Source organism: Eptatretus burgeri, chromosome 4, assembly GCF_056783735.1.
Source record: "Eptatretus burgeri isolate ZD-2024b chromosome 4, Ebu_testis_v1, whole genome shotgun sequence".
NCBI classification, from domain to species: Eukaryota; Metazoa; Chordata; class Myxini; order Myxiniformes; family Myxinidae; genus Eptatretus; species Eptatretus burgeri.
This window is the reverse complement of record NC_140964.1, coordinates 50,161,294-50,168,543: the sequence shown is the minus strand read 5'-3', so window position 1 is coordinate 50,168,543 and position 7,250 is coordinate 50,161,294.

Below are 7,250 nucleotides of genomic sequence, written 5' to 3'. Positions count from 1 at the left end.
TCCACTTTACCAGCGTCAGCGATCGCTGCCCAAACCGGATAATAAATAAATAAATAAATAACCCCCGCCTCTCGTGCCTGTAAATGATCATGGGTCACGTGCATCGTGATCCTCCGTATCGTGACGTGATCGAGCCGCGATAATTTAGTCAGGAGGCCCAATGCAGAATAGTGTACGACCCTGCTGATTCCGTGTTAGAATAGTGCAACAGTTGTAAATTGACTGTCCAGACACACAGAAACGTGAATAAACTTGTTGCCAACTCTGGATATGGATAGTATGGCCGCCATGACAGTTTACAAAATGGTCGCCATTAAATACACTTTTCGTCATATTTCAGCCGCAAATTGACATGAAATTACAAAATTAGGGTCGATTTCCATGTTTTTGAGCATGCCTGAGCTGATGGGAGTATAGAAAAAAACATTGCTCCATCCATTTTCTAAAAATAATATGACTTGTTTTTCACTATATTATTTTTAAAGAAATGTTCAGGCTCGAATTAGAATGTCTGATTATACAAACCACAATCAATGAATTTCACAACTTTGCTATAAAATGAACCTAAACTACATAACTGTGTGTTTTTCTGTTACCCAGGACTAACTGAAAAATGAAAGCCGCAAGATTTCTCACAGGGGGTTCAAGGGATCGAGAAGAAGAAGAGCATGTAGACTGGAATAAATGCTTTATTTGCCAGGACAGTTCAAAAACTAGCAAGTCAACGCCACTTCGAAAGACTACAATCGTTGGTGTGAAAACTGTAGCTGAATGTTGCAAAGAAAGAGAGAAATATAATGACGCTAAATATGTTGACTCATTCTCAAGAATCAGAAAATATTCTGTACCGGAGCACGTCGAAAAGATTCAATGGCACAAATTCTGCTATAGTGACTTTACTCACGCACAAAAAATAGACAGACTGAAGTCAAGGATTCAGCCACAATCTGTGACTTACGCAGAAGAGATACCCACAACATCAGGTTCCTCAGAGAAATACCATGTCCTAAAGTCACTAAGATCCGCGCACAGCGCTATGGATTGGTCAAAATGCGCTTTCTGCCAGACTGACATTCCTGGAAAAGCTGGTGTCCTGACAAATGTTGAATTTGATCACACATCATCCAGGATGCTTAGTTTGGCCCAATTTGACCCCACCATGCGTCACAGGTTTGCAGGTGTTTCAGAAATGTGATGAACCAGCTTGAGAAAGAGCTGCAGAAGGGACATGTGTTTACCCTGAAAAACATCTGGGAACACTACAGCATGCTGTTATTGAATGATTTTGGAATTGAGGCTGGAGCCTACAAAAGCTACAATTTCAAGCAGAAAGTGGAGGTTCACTTTGGTAGTGACAAGGTGACATTCGTGCAGCCATTGGATGTCACAAAACCCCTCATAGTTGCGTCCTCAACTGTGACAAAGTTTGCCATGAGAACCGCCGTGAATGATTTATCTGAAGAAGGTGAAAGTTCTGAAGAAGATGAATTGGCCCAGTGCAGTCTGCCTCATCATGAGAACGAAATCCTTAGCTGGATCTTCAGAGTGGGCATAAAGATTTACAGTGACGTAAAACACTCTCCAGGGCATAGCATTATCGGTGGACTGAACACAGAAAATGCAGAGCTAATTGTACCTGAAACCCTGTACATGCTTGTAAAGCTTCTTTGTGGTGGTGACAGCACTGACAAGATGGACAATGAAGAAGCGGATGAGACAGATACCAAGAACAAAGTTCTGAGCATCTGCCAAGATATTATTCATGTGGCTTCAGGAGGCAAAAAACTGACCCCCAAACACCTGGGCCTTGGCCTTGCTCTTCACCAGGCTACACGCTCAAAAGAGCTTGTCAATCTTTTTCATGCAGCTGCACACACAGTTGGGTACGATACAGTGAGGAGCATTGACACAGCAATTGCCAATGATGTTATACAATGCTTCCGAGATAATGGAAATGTCATGATCCCAAGGAACTTTCTCAACATCCCAACTACCACAGGATATTTGAGATATTCTAATGACAACATTGACATAATTGAGGAGACGCTGACTGGGTCTGGCACTTTTCATGCAAGTCAGTGCGTGGCCCTCAGACGCAAGGGAGAACAAGAGCCAGTGATGGACATTCAGATTAAACCTGGCCGCTCCAAAGTTCTCAGTGCCCCTCCTGAAATGACAAGCGTCCAAGAGGCCAATATGACCAACTTGAAGCCAGAACCTGTTTTCTCTGAACCACTGCAGCATACATGGTACTCACCCGTTGAACAGAAAATCAAAGCAGCCAACACTCAGGAGCTTGCCTGGATCTTGGCCAGATTGCATCAACAAAATAATCAGGCCGTTCCAGGCTGGAGTGGCTTTAACCAGAAGATGTCCACAGTTGAGCCACCAGTGACAGTCATCGGGTCAATGCCGATTCTGAATGCCCCAGCACATGACTTTGACACGCGGTGGACGGTTCTACAGAAATGCCAGGCAATGACAAAGAAGATTGGGGAGAAGTACACTGTCATCACTTTTGGTGAACAGCTTTACTGCAAAGCAAAGATGCTGCAATGGGATAAGAACGGCTGTCAGGATCTGGTCATCATGCTTGGAGGATTTCATATCCAATTGAATTTCACGAAAGTACTCGGACAGTACATGGATTCGTCAGGCCTGGAGAACATTTGGATGGAAAGTGGAGTCCTTGGTGGAAAGGCATGTGAACAAGTAATCAAAGGGAAAGGGTGGAACCGTGTCATCCGCGTTCACAAGTTGACTTTAGAGGCACTTTGGTCCGTTCTCTGGGCATGCTTCACAGCATGGGCCAAAGAAAATGACAAGCTCATCCGGGATGACTTGAAAGGTGCAGCTGGAAGAGTTTCAGATGCCTTTGCCAACAAAGATGATAGAGGAATGAATTCCTCTTTTGGAGAACTTTTGTCTGAGGTGGAAGAGGTGCAGTTCCTGTTTCAAGAGTTTGAAGCTACTTGTTCAGAAAATGCCACCTTTAGATTCTGGAGAACATACATGAAGTTGATCTCCATCCTCTTGAGGTTCACACATGCTCTTCGTGAAGGAGACTGGATCCTGTTCCTGACATCATTTGCTGAAATGCTTCCCTGGTTTGCAGCATTTGATCATTTCCATTACTCTCGCTGGGGAGCTGTCTTCCTTGCTGACATGCACATGTTGCCGACAACAGCTCCAGAAGTGCACAGAGGTTTCCTTGCAGGAGACTTTGTCACAAAAGAAACAAAGCAGAAGTTCAATGAAATACCTGATGACCAGGCAATTGAACATGTGAACAAAGCCAGCAAAGTAGCTGGAGGTTTGGTTGGAATAACAAAAACAGACTCCGCCCGTGACAGATGGGCTCTCTCTTTCAACGAAAGAGCTCAGCTTACCAGAGACACAAAAAACATGTTCACACTCGCTGGCAGTGAGGAAGACGACGATGATGAGCATGACTGTGCGCATAAAGATTTCGGTCCCAAGAGAATGATCCAAGACCAAGAGTATGTGCTAAAGGTCATTGACCTATTCAAGACCCACAATCCATTTGATCGCACTTCCCCAGAATTAGTCTCAATTACGACAGGGGACATTGCCAGTGATGTTGTGACAAGTGATCTCTTGAATGCTGAAATCACTGGAAAGCAGCTCGTCATAGACTTTGTGGAGGACCGGTTGATCAATAAGACAACAAGGTTTCATGACAGAATCAAGTCTAAGAATCTGCACACTTTTGAGAGCATGTACACTGTTGAAGTCAAAGTGGGAAAGGAAAAAATGGTCACACTAAAGGCAGACAGAAAACTTCTGACACGTGTGGTGACAGCAATGCAGGCAGGCCGAGACGTTGACATGAACAAAATGCTGGAGCAAGAGATATGCGCAGTTCCTCTGTCATTGGCAATGCCTAATGGCAGATTATGTCTACCTCTGAACAAAGCTGACCTTGGCAAGATTCTCCAGCAAGGCTTGCCAAACGTTGCTCCAGAACCGTTATCGACATGCACTATCATCGATGGCATGGCACTGATCCAGGCCTCGGGAACAGGATGAATGCTAAAACGCTTGGTGAATGGGCAGATTCTGTTGCAGATCATATTAGTCATGTTTTTTCCAACTATTGCTCCAGGGTTGATCTTGCCTTTGATCAGTATAGGAAGAAAACGATCAAATCAACAGCTCGAAGTCAGAGGATACGGGGCAAGAAAGCAATCAGAAGATACGTGCAAACAAGAAGCCAGTCCATGGGGCAATGGAATACACTCATCTGCCTCGATGAAAACAAAGCTAGCTTAGCAAATTTTCTATGCACAGAGTTAGCAAACAAGTTCCAGAATCACGAACAGGAGCTGGTACTGAATGGAGGCTTCACAGATCCTGCAAAAGTGTGGACGTCGTCAGGGAGAGATGTCTCACACTTGTCATCTCCTGAGCATGAAGAGGCTGATACTCGCATTCTTCTCCATGCCAAGGAAGCATATGAACAGGGGTACATGCAAACTGTTGTTGTTAGCTGGGACACTGATGTCCTCATTCTCCTTGTTGCCTATCAGCCGCATCTCAGTCCCTTTCTCTGGATGAATGCAGGGACACCCAAAAAGCAACACTACATTCCCATTGACTCCATCAATATCCCAGATTCGCAGAGGGAGTCACTTCTGGCATTTCATGCAGTGACAGGTTCAGACAGCACAAGCCAGTTTGCTGGAATTGCGAAGCGCTCTGCATGGGCTGTCTTTCAAAACAACTCCCACCTGTTGAATAACCTAGGCAAAGAGGAAATTCCTGATGAGAGTGTGATTGCAGATGCTGAGTCATTTCTCTGCAGGCTTTATGACCCTCATGGCCAAGATAACTCAATTCAGCGAGTAAGATGTGATCTGTTTCTCAGTCTGACCAAAGCTATTGAGAATCTGCCTCCAACTCGCGATGCTCTGATTATACACATCAAGCGAGCGTACTACAAGACTTTTGTGTGGAGAAGAGCCTTGGAATCTGAACCACATCTACCTGCACCTGAGAACTGTGGGTGGGAACAGGTCGTCAAAGATGGCAACGAGACATTTCAGCCGCGACTCATGACTGCACAGCCTATTACTGCTTACTGTGTAGAACTGACGACATGCAAATGACGTGGGTCATGCTCAACTCGACGGTGCAAATGTACACGGAATGGACTGCCTTGCACGAAAGCATGTGGATGCAAAGCCCTTTGTAGGAACCCGTTCAGTGTACAAGCCGATCAATAGCTCTGAAAATTGTACTTGGGTATTCTCACAACACTTTTCTCTTCTGCAAAGCAACGTAATTTTGTGTTAGAAAGAATCTGACAGCTGTTGAAATAACCTTTGACTGACTGTAAACCCATCTCCATCAATAGTGCTAAACATTTTCTTTTTCACATTTGTTGCTCGTATGTGCATTTTCAATTTCGTCTTTAAGTTGTCAATTATGTGAAAAGTTGTGATCCAGTACAAAAATAAAGCACAAAATAGTGTTCCTCGTGTCAGATTACATAGTATTTCACAATCATGACAAATTTCTGGCTAGTACAATTTGCAGTAAGAAAAAGACTAAATCTGATGGTGGCCATTTTGATTACTGTCATGGCGGCCATAATATTCAGATGCAGACTTGGCAACAAGTGGAACTAGACTTGGTCATGCCTAGACTCTTCAAAAACACCAGTTGCACCATTCTAACATGAAATCAGCAGCGAACCTATTTTCTAGGCTAGCTACAGATTTTGGCCAACCAATTCCACAACCAACCAATATCATCCCCTCCCATGCAACTTATCCACACCATGATCTGTTAAAAAAAACCCAGGGTTCAATTCCGGGTGCATCAGGATTTGAACCTCAAAAATTTCAAGTTCGGCAATAAAGGTGGGGAACACGACGCTAAAACCCACAACAAATGGGCAGAAAGCATCGCCTTCAAAGGTTGACAACAAGCGAAGTCACACCCCCCCCGAGGGACGATTGATGCATGTGACGTCAGAAGCTCGTCGAGCAGGCAGAAGTCCATCTTCCCGGGTGCGAACAGGCCACGCCCTGGAGGCGGAGGATAAATGGGTTGGAGGAGGGTAGAGTTCAAGGTTGGCTTGCGCACTTTTGGAGAGCCATGATTAAAGAGGAAGGCTGCCACATTTTGTGGAGAGCCATGATCAGAGTGGCGGCACGAGGTGCATTGTTTTTGGATCGGCAAGAGCGGAGGGTGAGCACACGCCGAGGAGGACGACACGGCCATTAAATCAGTGTTGAGGCGATTTGGCTCGCGTGGTGAAGCAAGACACTGGCCTTTGGCTCTTGGTTGAGTCGGTGAGAACGATCGGAGCACACAAAGCAGTTCCACTGGGCTCTGAGCCTTGGTGTGGGGTGCCACCCATGGATTGCCTGGCATGCATTTGTCCTGCTTTGAGAGAAGTGCTATTTTGTACTTAGCCGAGTGAGTAAGAACCATTATGCAGATGCTGATGGAGGGGCCTGGATTCCAGGTTCCAAAAAGACCAGATCTGGGCCAAGCTAAGTACAAGAATACTTGAAAGGAGGGGTATTTCTTTTTATTTTGTGTTCCCTTTGTTTGTATTTCAGTCTGTGTGAGAGGTGCCTCAACTTTAGGATTTATTTTTTCAGTATTGTCATTACCCTCTTGAATTATTGTCCTTTGTAAGTATTTCTTTAATGTCCATTAAATGTGTTCATTTTAAGAAACTATTTGTGCATTCATAGTGGGGTTTGAGGATAAGCCCCCTGTGTATCCGTTTCAATCCCCATGCTCCCCCGCCCCACCGCCATTGCGCCCATGCCCTTCGAGCACGTGTTAAAATCTCCGAGGATCAACGTGTTCTCCTCCTATTAATAAGGAACCGCTCGGCCATCCTGGGAGCTGGCGGTGTTGACTGCCCATCACCACAAATTGGTTCGGAGTGTTAACCTGGGCCGGCTACCCCCCCCCACGACATTTTGGTGTCAGGAGTGGGATGAGAGAAACCTTTATCTACCCGACCCCAGAGGAGGATGTAGGCTTCTGGGAGAGGATGAAAAAACTTGGGTCTACCGGATCCTGGAGGGGGTGCAAGTAGAGATCCTGCTGCCTCTTGCAAGAATGTTTTTCGACACAGTTCTTGTGGCTGATCTGATTCTGTGGCACCTTAAGGAGCTTGTGTTTGAAGTCCACAAGATTTTGGAAAAATAGGCAAATATATATATATATATATATATATATATATATGTATATATATATATATA